We start from the raw sequence: 13,644 nt of genomic DNA, 5'->3' as shown, positions 1-13,644 counted from the left end.
GTCGGTGGAGCCTGTGGCTTCCGGAGGTTTTGGCGCCTCCCAAGGTGGGGGACCTTAGGAGCTTGGTCACCCATCATGGCCTCTGCAGGCCCAGAAATGCCGTCTTGTGGGGCCTGATCGTCCGCACGCATCGTCATGGCTTTAGAGGCATCATCTTGGCGCTGCACCGTCACGGCTGAAGGTACGGCATTACGCGGCGCATCCTTTGCCTGGCGCCCCTCCCGGATATCCACCAACGCCGCACTAGCTGAGTGGGGCGTGGCGGCCAGGTAGAGCACTAGGGGCTCGAGGGGTCGAGGCGCGACCATTACCGGAGGGCTGGTCAAATATCTCTTGAGGTCTTGAAATGCCAAGTCGGTTGCTACCTCTTTTAGCACTGCGTTGGTTTTCCCCGAAGAGGAAGGGATGATGCAGCAAAGTAGCGTAAGTATTTCCCTCAGTTTTTGAGAACCAAGGTATCAATCCAGTAGGAGGCTATGCGCGAGTCCCTCGCACCTGCACAAATGAAACGCCCTCGATGCGGCTATATCTCCTACGTGTCGAAGCACGACTTAGAGGCATAACCGCATTGAAAGCAATGTTGCAAGTAAGGTAATATTCACAACAACCCATGTAAATAGATAATAGGGGAAAAGGTACATAGTTGGCTTACACTCGCCACGTCACACAAATACATGAATAACGTTACAATCATCCAATACACTCATGGTCTGACTACGGTACCAAAATAAAAGATCAACCCCAACATGCGACACGGTCCCCGATTGCCCCAACTGGGCACCTCTACTGATCATGTAGAAAAGACACATAGTAACAACGAGAGTCTTCATCGAACTCCCACTTGAGCTCAAGTGCATCGTCTGGAATGGTATCATCGGTCCCTGCATCTGGTTTGGAAGTAATCTGTGAGTCACGGGGACTCAGCAATCTCGCACCCTCGCGATCAAGACTATATAAGCTTATAGGTAAGGCAAGGTAATATGTGGAGCTGCAGCAAGCGACTAGCATATATGGTGGCTAACCTGTTCGCAAAAGAGAGCGAGAAGAGAAGGCAAAAGCACGGTCGAACAACCATGATCAAGAAGTGATCCTAGAACAACCTACGTCAAGCATTACTCCAACACCGTGTTCACTTCCCGGACTCCGCAGAGAAGAGACAATCACGGTTACACACGCGGTTGATTCATTTTAATTAAGTTAAGTTTCATGTTATCTACAACCGGACATTAACAAATTCCCATCTGCCCATAACCGCGGGCACAGCTTTCGAAACTTCAAAACCCTGTAGGGGTGTCCCAACTTAGCCCATCACAAGCTCTCACGGTCAACGAAGGATATTCCTTCTAGCGGGAAAACCCGATCAGGCTCGGAATCCCGGTTACAAGACATCCTCGACAATGGTAAAACTAAACCAGCAACACCGCCCGAATGTGCCGATAAATCCTGATATTAGCTACACATATCTTGTTCTCAGGGCACACCGGATTGTCCAAGGTTCCGGTAGGCCAGCCCAGAGTTGCCCCTGGTGGCCACCGGCAGCTGACAGGTTGGACCAACACTCAGAGGAGCACTGGCCCGGGGGTTTAAATAAAGATGACCCTTGAGTCCGCGGAACCCAAGGGAAAAATAGGCTAGGTGGCGAATGGTAAAACCAAAGTTGGGCATTGCTGGAAGAGTTTTATTCAAGGCGAACTGTCAAAGGGTTCCCATTATAACCCAACCGCGTAAGGAACGCAAAATCCAGGAACATAACACCGATATGACGGAAACTAGGGTGGCAAGAGTGGAACAAAACACTAGGCAAAAGGCCGAGCCTTCCACCCTTTACCAAGTATGTAGGTGCATTAAGATAAACAATATAATATGGTGATATCCCAACAATAAACAATGTTCCAATAAGGAACGATCTCCAATCTTCACCTGCAACTAGCAACACTATAAGAGGGGCTGAGCAAAGTGGTAACATAGCCAATCAACGGTTGGCTAGGACATGGTGGGTTAGAGGTTTGACATGGCAATTGGGAGGCATGATAAGCAAGTGGTAGGCATCGTAGCATAGGCATAGCAAAAGAGCGAGCATCTAGCAAGCAAAGATAGAAGTGATTTCGAGGGTGTGATCATCTTGCCTGCAAAGTTGTGAGAGTTGACTTGATCCTCGTAAGCAAGCTCAACGGGATCCTCGTTCGCGAACTCGTCTCCCGGCTCTACCCAAACAAGACAAACAAGCAAAAGGAACACAATCAACCACGTGAAATGCTCAAACAACATGATGCGAACATGGTATGCTATGCGGGATGCGATATGTGATGCATATGCAAGGTTTGACAAGGAATGATTGAACCTGGCCTCAACTTGGAAATCCAAGAGTGCCACTGGAAAGGTGAGGTGATTTCGGTTGAAATCGATATAAAGATCACCGGAATCGGATGCACGGTTTGGAAATGGCAAGCAAAACAAATATGGCACCGGTCTGCGATAATCAGCAAGTAGTCATCTAAATGCATCAAGATAAATATGCTACGGCACTCAAACATGACAACAAAATATATGGCAGGGATCCACTCATGATGCTTGACAAAAGATGAACACTGAGCTACGGCTAATTCATCAATTAACAGGTTCAAACAAGCATGGCAAAAGTGCAAATGACAACAGGTTTCAGACTTAGTGAAATTAACACAAGTCTGGAATTTAACATTAGGAAGCACACTTTGGAGCATGAGAACTACATGCTACTGGAACTTAACATGGCAAATCAAGGCATGAAATGATGCTACTCAAAGCACTTAACAAAAGTCCCTTAGTGACCTTGAGCCAAAAGGGATCATAAAATAAAATTGCAAGCATGTGAACATGGCAAAAACATAAACAGATCTCAGACTTGGTGAAAAACTGGAGAATGCAAAATAGTTAACGAGTAGGCATGTTTACGAGCTCGATGCACTCACTACAGAGCATGGCATGACAAACTAAGCATACAACCGTCAAGAATACATGGCATAGACGCTAGACATGGCAAGAACAACAACATAGCATGCACGGATCAATAGCAACATCCTCGGCAAAATCGCTAACAAGTCAACAATCTGCCAGGATTCACGAAATAGCAAAAGTAGAGCTCGATTGACTCAAGCTAGGATGCTCCATAAATGCAAACAAAGACATGGATGGATAGAGCACCACAATGTTAACAAAGCATCCTTACTAATCATCCTCAAAAGAGGGACGGATCACTAGAAACAACATGAACATATGGCATAATGACAAAATCAGCTCAAGGCTTAGTGAAATTCCAAGTCCCTGAAATCAGCATTACCGATTGCACTACTTTGCAAGCTTGTGCCAGTCACCACACATATCACAAAAATACATGGTAAGCACCTCTGTAAAGATGGCATGGCATATAACAAAACTCATGTAGAGCTCAGGAGCATATCATGCACACATTAATCATGGCAAAAATGACAAATATCTATTTGATGAAACAGATCTGGCAATTTTATCACATAGCCCTCTTCCAACAAAATTTCGGGCATCAAGATGATCTCAAATGAAAATTATGCAATGAGATGAAATGATGTACTCTTTGAGACGAACATTTTGATATGATACACGTGCAAATCGGAGCTACGGATGCGGAGTTACGACATGACGAAGATTGCAAAAATTCTAGGGTTAGTAGGAAAAAGTCAACCGTGGAGATGTCCCAGATCTGGATCTGGCGCGGGTTACGATGTTCGCCGGAATTGGAGCTCGGGTCGCCGGACTTGGGGAGCTCCGGCGCGGCGTCATGGAGGAAGGGCGCGGCTTTGACGCCGGTTGGTGGCGCGGACGAGGCGGCGGGGACGGTGGCGCGGCTGGCCGGAGGGTCGGGACGCTGCGGCGACGTCGGCGAGGCAGGGCGCAGCGAGGTGACGACGGAGGCTGTGGTGGCCGGCGATGGCGGGCGCGGTGGCGCGAGGTGAAATTTGGCGAAGGCGGGCGCCGGCTCGGGGATGAAGAAACGGGCGCGGGCGGCGCTCGGCTCGGGCCGGGGAGGGCCGCGCGCGAGCAAGGCGGGTTGGCGCGGGCGAGGTGGCGATGCGGTCCCGCCCTAGACAGGTGGCGATGGCGGATTGGTCCGGCGGAGCGGGCGGACACGTCCGCTGCCCGGATTTTTGTCCGGCAGCGGCGGGTGGAGTTTTTCTAGGGTTAGGGTGGAAGAAGACCCAGGATTTTTGGAGGAAGAGCTATTTATATGCATAGAGGGAGCTAGGAAGCTCCAAATGGAGTGCGGTTTTCGGCCACGCGATCGTGATCAAACGCTCTAGACGATAGGAGGGGTTTAGGTGGGTTTTGGGCCAAATTGGAAGGGTGTTGGGCTGCAACACAAACGAGGCCTTCTCAGTCCCTCGGTTAACCGTTCGAGTATAGAACGAGGTCCAAATGGCACGAAACTTGATAGGCGGTCTACCGGTAGTAAACCAAGGCCGCTTGGCAAGTCTAAGTCCAATCTGGAAATGTTTAACCCCCACACACGAAAATAGGTAGAAAGGGGCACCGGAGGAGATAGGAGCGCCGGAATGCAAAACGGACAACGGGGAAAATGCTCGGATGCATGAGATGACCACGTATGCAAATGCAATGCACATGATGACAAGATATGAGATGCATGACAAAGGCAACAACACATGAAGACAAAAACCCAAACCCGAGGAAATAAAATAACTTAGTGCCAGAAACGGCAAGAGTTGGGATACATATAAGGTAAATTACATCCGGGGTGTTACAACACTCCACCACTACGAAAGGATCTCGTCCCGAGATCTAGGACTGGAAAAATGTCGGGTACTCAGAACGGAGGTGATCCTCGCGTTCCCAGGTAGCATCACGGTCGGAATGGTGTGACCACTTGACTTTGAGGAATTTGATTGACTTATTGCGAGTCTTGCGTTCAGTCTCTTCAAGAATAGCAACTGGGTGCTCACGATAAGAGAGGTCTTCTTGGAGATCAATGTCTTCGAAGTTGACAGTGCGTTCAAGGGTCTTGAAGCACTTGCGGAGCTGAGAGACATAGAACACGTCGTGCACGTTTGCAAAGTTTGAAGGAAGCTCGAGTTGACAGGCGAGATCGCCTCTCTTGCTGACGATCTTGAAAGGACCCACATATCTAGGGCAAGCTTCCCTTTGATACCGAAGCGACGAGTACCTTTCATTGGAGAGACGTAGAGGTAAACATGATCTCCGATCTCAAAAGCCAAATCACAATGCTTACTATCATAGTAGCTCTTCTGGCACGATTGCGCTGCTTTGAGGTTATCACGAATGACTTTGCACATTTCCTCTGCCTCTGTGATCAAGTCATTTCCGAGAAGTGGATGTTCACCAGTCTCTGACCAGTTAAGAGGAGTATGACACTTCCTGCCATAGAGAATTTCAAATGGGGCCTTGCCCGAACTCGCTTGAAAGTTGTTGTTGTAGGAGAACTCGGCATATGGAAGACAATCTTCCCACTTCATACCAAAAGAGATAACGCAAGCCCTGAGCATATCTTCGAGAATCTGATTGAGACGCTCGACTTGACCGCTAGTGGATGAAAAGCTGTGCTGAAACGGATGTTGGTGCCCATGGCCTTCTAAAAAGAATCCCAAAACATGGAGGTAAAGATGCTGCCACGGTCTGAAGAGATCAACTGCGGAATACCATGCAAAGAGACAATCTGAGAGGTATAAAGCTCCGCCAATTGAGCCGCAGTGATAGACTCTTTGATAGGCAGGAAATGAGCCACTTTAGTGAGTTTGTCGATGACAACGAATATAGCATCATTGCCACGCTTGGACTTTGGAAACCCAGTCACGAAGTCCATCTCAATGTGGTCAAACTTCCATTTTGGAATGGCAAGAGGTTGGAGGAGACCAGCTGGTCGTTGGTGTTCTGCCTTCACTCTTCTGCAGACATCACATTCATTCATGAACTGAGCAATCTCGCTCTTCATTCGAGTCCACCAATAAGCCTGCTTGAGGTCCTGGTACATCTTCGTACTCCCAGGGTGGATAGAGAGGAGTGAATTGTGAGCCTCGTTCATAATGACTTTACGAAGGTCACCTTTAGGCACAACAATGCGATCCTCGAAGAAGAGAGTATCCTTGTCATCAAGGCGATAACACTTGTACTTGGATTGACTCTTGGCAATCCCAATCTTCACCTTCTTCACCATAGCATCAAGAAGTTGAGCCTTGCGAATCTGATCTTCCAAAGTAGGAGAGAATTGAAGGTTGGCGAGGAAACCTTGAGGAACAACTTGTAGGTTGAGTTTGCGGAAAGCTTCACAAAGCTCGGGTTGGTAAGGCTTGAGAATCAAACTATTGCAGTAAGCCTTCCTGCTCAATGCGTCAGCAATTACATTGGCCTTGCCTGGAGTATATTCGATACTCAGATTATACTCTTGAATCATTTAGACCCAACGAGTCTTCCTGAGGTTGAGATTAGGCTGAGTGAAGATGTACTTGAGACTCTTGTGGTCAGTGAAGATGTCCACTTTTCTTCCCAATAAGAGATGTCTCCAGGTCAAAAGAGCATGCACAACTGCCGCCAACTCGAGGTCATGAGTGGGGTAGTTCTTCTCATTGGGATTCAACTGGCGAGAGGTATAAGCCACAACTTTCTTCTCTTGCATCAACACTGCACCAAGACCTTGAAGAGAGGCATCGCAAAAGACCTCGAACGATTTGGATTCATCAGGAGGAGTCAGAACTGGAGCAGTGACTAATTTCTCTTCCAGGGTGTTGAAAGCGATGTCACATTCCGGAGACCAAACGTACTTGACATGCTTCTGGAGAAGGTTTGAAAGAGGCTTCGCGATCTTTGAAAAGTTCTCAATGAACCTTCGACAATAGCTTGCGAGACCAAGGAAGCTGCGGAGTTGCTTCACGTTCTGAGGTGGTTCCCAATTCACAATTGCAGACACCTTCTCAGGATTCACCGCTATGCCCTTGGCAGAGATGATATGCCCAATATAGAGAACCTCATCGAGCCAAAACTCGCACTTTGAGAACTTGGCGCATAACTGATGTTCTTTGAGCTTATCGAGCACCAAACGTAAGTGCTTGGCATGATCTTCCTTGTTCTTCGAAAAGACCAGAATGTCATCGAGGTAGACCAAGACGAAGTCATTTGTGTAGGCGTTGAAGATGAAGTTCATCATGCGATAGAAAGTCGGAGGAGCATTGACGAGGCCAAAAGACATGACAGTGTATTCATATGAACCATAGCTTGTTCTGAACGTCGTCTTGGGGATATCTTGCTCACGGATTCGAATCTGGTGATTGCCCATACGGAGATCAAGCTTGGAGAATACTTGAGCACCTTTGAGTTGTTCAAATAGCTCATTGATGTTGGGAAGTGGGTACTTGTTCTTTATTGTCTTCTTGTCCAACGGATGGTAGTCAACACAAAGTCGGTCCGTTCCATCCTTCTTCTTCACAAAAAGAACTCCACAACCCCACGGAGAAGAACTAGGTCGGATGAGACCCATTCGCTCTTGAATATTGAGTAGTTTCTTCAGCTCCTTCAACTCTTCAGGTCCAAGCTTGTAAGGACGTTTGCAAACAGGTTCCGTGCCAGGCTCAAGATCGATGACGAATTCAACTGGCCGGTGCAGAGGCATTCCTGGAAGCTCTTCTGGAAAGACATATTGATATTCGCAAACGACTGGAATTTGAGAGATGGCATCCAGTTCACCCTTCTCATTGAGAGAAAATAGACGGATGGTATCATCACGAGCGGCAAAGACAATTACATCCTTAGACGAATGAGTCAATTGAATCTGTCTGGCAGCACAATCAAGCTGAGCCTTGTGCTTAGAAAGCCAATCCATTCCGAGAATAAGATCGATATCCGAGTCAACAAGAACCGTAGGAGAAGACAGAAACTTGTAGTCACCCAAAGTGATAGTAACATCCGGAACAATGGAGTTAGCATTCATGCGCCTACCGGGAGAGACAACTGCTATCGGTCTAGGCAAAACTTGCAAAGCCAACTCATGCTTAGATGCAAAAGGTCTTGAGATGAAACAATGTGATGCACCAGTGTCAAAAAGAACTTTAGCTGGAATATCATTAACAGGAAGGTTATCGATGATTACATCTGACGAGTCCTCTGCCTGAGCTGCATTCATTAAGTTGACCTTGGCGTGCTTGGGGTTATGCTTGACCATAGCTGTACTTGCCGATCTCACAGGAGGAGGAGGGAGACGGCTCTGATTGAAGCATTTGTTGGCATAGTGACCCTTCTATTGGCACTTGTTGCACGTGACCTCTGAAAGCGGATGGTGATACGAAGCACTTGATCTTGGAGCTTGAGACGAAGTCTTGTTCTGAAAGCCAGGGTTGGGTGGGTGGGAAGATCCACTGCCACCTTTGCTCTTCTGCTGATAAGGCTGACAGAACGGAGGAGGAGGAAGCCAATACTTCTCCTGCTTAGCCACTTGAGTTGAGGAAGAAGGAGTAGCATCTCTAACTCGCTTCTTGGAAGCATCGCACTTCAGTTGAGCAGTCTCTTGCTTCATTGCCATGTTGTAAAACTCATCGTACCACTTGGGCTCAAAGAGAACGAGAGCTAGCTGGATTTCTTCTCTGAGACCACCCCTGAACTGATATATCATGCTCTTCTCGTCAGGGACGTCCCGAGCAAAACGGCCGAGCTTCTGAAACATCTTGTTGTACTCGTAGACAGACATAGAGCCTTGCTTCAGGTTGCGGAATTCCTCACACTTGATTTCAATCACGCTCTGAGGAATATGATGAGCTTTGAAGTCTTGACAAAATTCATCCCAGGTAATCACACGGCCTCCTCTGGAATCTTTGTACTGCTAAAACCATTCTGCAGCTTGGTCTTTGAGTTGGAAGGAAGCGAACTTGACAAAGTCCTCAGGCCTGACGTTACTGCACTCGAAATTCTTGCATATGTCCACGAGCCAATCATCAGCGTCTGTTGCCTCAACACAATTGCTGAAGATCTTTGGCTGGTTAGCAAGGAACTGGTTGAGTGTAGCAAAGTGATTCTGATTGTTGCCTTGGCCCTGGTTCCCTTGATTGCGCTCTTGAAGAAGTTGCATGATTAGCTGCGTGTTTGCATTGGTAGCGGCCATCACAGCTTGACATGCCTCTGGAGGTGGAGGTGGTGGTGGCGGATCAGGATTCGGAGTCGTGCGCGTTGGAGGAGCCATCCTGAAGAGGTTGACATCCATTAGCACATTGACAGACAAATTTCGAAGCTGACTCAAACGGGTCGAAATTGCAACATATAGTCTTCACATCCGAACAAAATGAACGAATGCATTCCAATTGAAATGGTCACATATACATAAATTGAGAAGCCACTTAGAATTGAGGTAGAAGAAAAAACAAGGTACGGAACAAGAATGAATACTCCGTAAGGATCACCCAATCTCAAACCAAGTATCCGTGGAAGAAGAACTAGAGCTACAAGAATTCCCACCTATGAAACTCTCGAACCTTTCCGGTTATGCAATCAGGTGTTGGGGATACAGGGGAAGCATAATATCTCACCCAAATCTAGCAAATCCTACATCCAGCTGTATCCATCCTTCAACACATAACCGAGAAAAACTTCGGAAATCGTCTACCTCAACCTTCGAAAAGCATCCGTTATACAAGTTATGGCAATACTCCAAAACTCCCGCCCAATACTGGGTGGCATCGAGGTTATCTCACCAACAACTGCATAAAAGAGATTTTTGATGTCGGCGAAACTCAGGTATTCCAGAATCTCAACGATAAAATTGTGACAACAACACCTCGGAGCTCAACTCCCCCGGGACACTGCCACAACCCCTAAATGACAGGAGGCACCAAGAACAATGTTCTCTTCACAAATCGATCGGAACGATTCCAAGATACCCGCGTGATCCTAAATTTTTTTTGTGAAATTTGAGAAGAGAAGAGTCAAAACTCTACGTCAGGATGCCTTACCGGAGCGATGAAGGGACTGGGGAGTAAAAAGAATTCCTAAACTCTCTGATATATATAATCCTAAATGACTCAAAACATTTTTCTAGACTCAACAACGCCAATGATTCGATCAAGCAGGGGGCTCCTAAGGTCGGGGAAGGCTCTGATTACCAACTTGAAACACCCTCAATGCGGCTATATCTCCTACGTGTCGAAGCACGACTTAGAGGCATAACCGCATTGAAAGCAATGTCGCAAGTAAGGTAATCTTCACAACAACCCATGTAAATAGATAATAGGGGAAAAGGTACATAGTTGGCTTACACTCGCCACGTCACACAAATACATGAATAACATTACAATCATCCAATACACTCATCGTCCGACTACGGTACCAAAATAAAAGATCAACCCCAACATGCGACACGGTCCCCGATCGCCCCAACTAGGCACCTCTACTGATCATCTGGGAAAGACACGTAGTAACGACGAGAGTCTTCATCGAACTCCCACTTGAGCTCAAGTGCATCGTCTGGAACGGTATCATCGGTCCCTGCATCTGGTTTGGAAGTAATCTGTGAGTCACGGGGACTCAGCAATCTCGCACCCTCGCGATCAAGACTATATAAGCTTATAGGTAAGGCAAGGTAATATGTGGAGCTGCAGCAAGCGACTAGCATATATGGTGGCTAACCTGTTCGCAAAAGAGAGCGAGAAGAGAAGGCAAAAGCATGGTCGAACAACTATGATCAAGAAGTGAACTAGAACAACCTACGTCAAGCATTACTCCAACACCATGTTCACTTCTCGGACTCCGCCAAGAAGAGACCATCACGGTTACACACGCGGTTGATTCATTTTAATTAAGTTAAGTTTCATGTTATCTACAACCGGACATTAACAAATTCCCATCTTCCCATAATCGCAGGCACGGCTTTCGAAAGTTCAAAACCCTGCAGGGGTGTCCCAACTTAGCCCATCACAAGCTCTCACGGTCAACGAAGGATATTCCTTCTAGCGGGAAAACCCGATCAGGCTCGGAATCCCAGTTACAAGACATCCTCGACAATGGTAAAACTAAACCAGCAACACTGCCTGAATGTGCCGAAAAATCCCGATATTAGCTGCACATATCTCGTTCTCAGGGCACACCGGATTGTCCAAGGTTCCGGTAGGCCAGCCCAGAGTTGCCCTGGTGGCCACCGGTAGCTGACAGGTTGGACCAACACTCAGAGGAGCACTGGCCTGGGGGTTTAAATAAAGATGACCCTTGAGTCCGCGGAACCCAAGGGAAAAAGAGGCTAGGTGGCGAATGGTAAAACCAAAGTTGGGCATTGCTGGAAGAGTTTTATTCAATGTGAACTGTCAAGGGGTTCCCATTATAACCCAACCGTGTAAGGTACGCAAAATCTGGGAACATAACACCGATATGAAGGAAACTAGGGTGGCAAGAGTGGAACAAAACACTAGGCAAAAGGCCGAGCCTTCCACCCTTTACCAAGTATATAGGTGCATTAAGATAAACAAGATAATATGGTGATATCCCAACAATAAACAATGTTCCAATAAGGAACGATCTCCAATCTTCACCTGCAACTAGGAATGTTATAAGAGGGCTGAGCAAAGCGGTAACATAGCCAATCAACGGGTTGCTAGGACATGGTGGGTTAGAGGTTTGACATGGCAATTGGGAGGCATGATAAGAAAGTGGTAGGCATCGTAGCATAGGCATAGCAAAAGAGAGAGCATCTAGCAAGCAAAGATAGAAGTGATTTCGAGGGTGTGATCATCTTGCCTGCAAAGTTGTCAGAGTTGACTTGATCCTCGTAAGCAAACTCAACGGGATCCTCGTTCGTGAACTCGTCTCCCGGCTCTACCCAAACAAGACAAACAAGCAAAATGAACACAATTAACCACATGCAATGCTCAAACAACATGATGCGAACATGGTATGCTATGCGGGATGCGATATGTGATGCATATGCAAGATTTGACAATGAATGATTGAACCTGGACTCAACTTGGAAATCCAAGAGTGACACTGGAAAGGTGAGGTGATTTCGTTTGAAATCGATATAAAGATCACCGGAATCGGATGCACGGTTTGGAAATGGCAAGCAAAACAAATATGGCACCGATCTGTGATAATCAGCAAGCAATCATCTAAATGCATCAAGATAAATATGCTACGGCACTCAAACTTGACAAAAAAATACATGGCAGTGATCCACTCATGATGCTTGACAAAAGATGAACACTGAGCTACAGCTAATTCATCCATTAACAAGTTCAAACAAGCATGGCAAAACTGCAAATGACAACAGGTTTCAGACATAGTGAAATTAACACAAGTCTGGAATTTAACATCAGGAAGCACACTTTGAAGCATGAGAACTACATGCTACAGGAACTTAACATGGCAAAGAAAGGCACAAAATGAAGCTACTCAAAGCACTTAATAAAAGTCCCTTAGTGACCTTGAGCCAAAAGGGATCAGAAAATACAATTGCAAGCATGTGAACATGGCAAAAACATAAACATATCTCAGACTTGGTGAAAAACTGGAGCATGCAAAACAGTTAATGAGTAGGCATGTTTACGACCTCGATGCACTCACTACAGAGCATAGCATGACAAACTAAGCATACACCCATCAAGAATACATGGCATAGACACTATACATGGCAATAACGACAACATAGAATGCACGGATCAATAGCAACATCCTCGGCAAAATCGCTAACAAGTCAACAATCTGCCAGGATTCACGAAATAGCAAAAGTAGAGCTCGATTGACTCAAGCTAGGGTGCTCCATAAATGGACAAAAAGATATGGATGGATAGAGCACCACAATGTTAACAAATCATCCTTAATGATCATCCTCAAAAGAGGCACGGATCACCAGGAAACAACATGAACATATGGCATAATGACAAAATCAGCTCAAGGACTTAGTGAAATTCTAAGTCCCTGAAATCAGCATTACCGATTGCACTACTTTGCAAGCTTGTGCTAGTCACCACACATATCACAAAAATACATGGTAAGCACCTCTATAAAGATGGAATGGCATATAACAAAACTCATGTAGAGCTCAGGAGCATATCATGCACGCATTAATCATGGCAAAAATGACAAATATCTATTTGATGAAACAGATCTGGCAATTTTATCATAGCTCCCTATTCCAACAGCATTCGGGTGTCAAGATGAGCTCACATGAAAATGATTCAATGAGATGAAATGATGTACTCTTTGAGGCGAACATTTTGATATGCTAAACGTGCAAATTGGAGCTACGGATGCGGAGTTACGACATGACAAAGTTTGCAAAAATTCTAGGGTTAGTAGAAAAAAGTCAACCGTGGAGATGTCCCAGATCTGGATCTGGCACGGGTTACGATGTTCGCCGGAATTGGAGCTTGGGTTGCCGGACTTGGGGAGCTCCGGCGTGGCGTCGTGGAGGAAGGGCGCGGCTCGGACGCTGGTTGGTGGCGCGGACGAGGCGACGGGGACGGTGGCGCGGCTTGCCGGAGCGTCGGGACGCCGCGGCGACGTCGGCGAGGAAGGGGGCGGCGAGGTGACGACGGAGGCTGCGGTGGCCGGCGATGGTGGGCGCGGTGGCGCGAGGTGAAATCCGGCGAAGGCGGGCGCCGGCTCGAGGAAGAAGAAACGGGCGCGGGCAGCGCTCGG

The sequence above is a fragment of the Triticum aestivum genome, chromosome 4A (genome assembly GCF_018294505.1).
Source record: "Triticum aestivum cultivar Chinese Spring chromosome 4A, IWGSC CS RefSeq v2.1, whole genome shotgun sequence".
Taxonomy (NCBI): domain Eukaryota; kingdom Viridiplantae; phylum Streptophyta; class Magnoliopsida; order Poales; family Poaceae; genus Triticum; species Triticum aestivum.
This window is presented reverse-complemented; position numbering follows the sequence as displayed.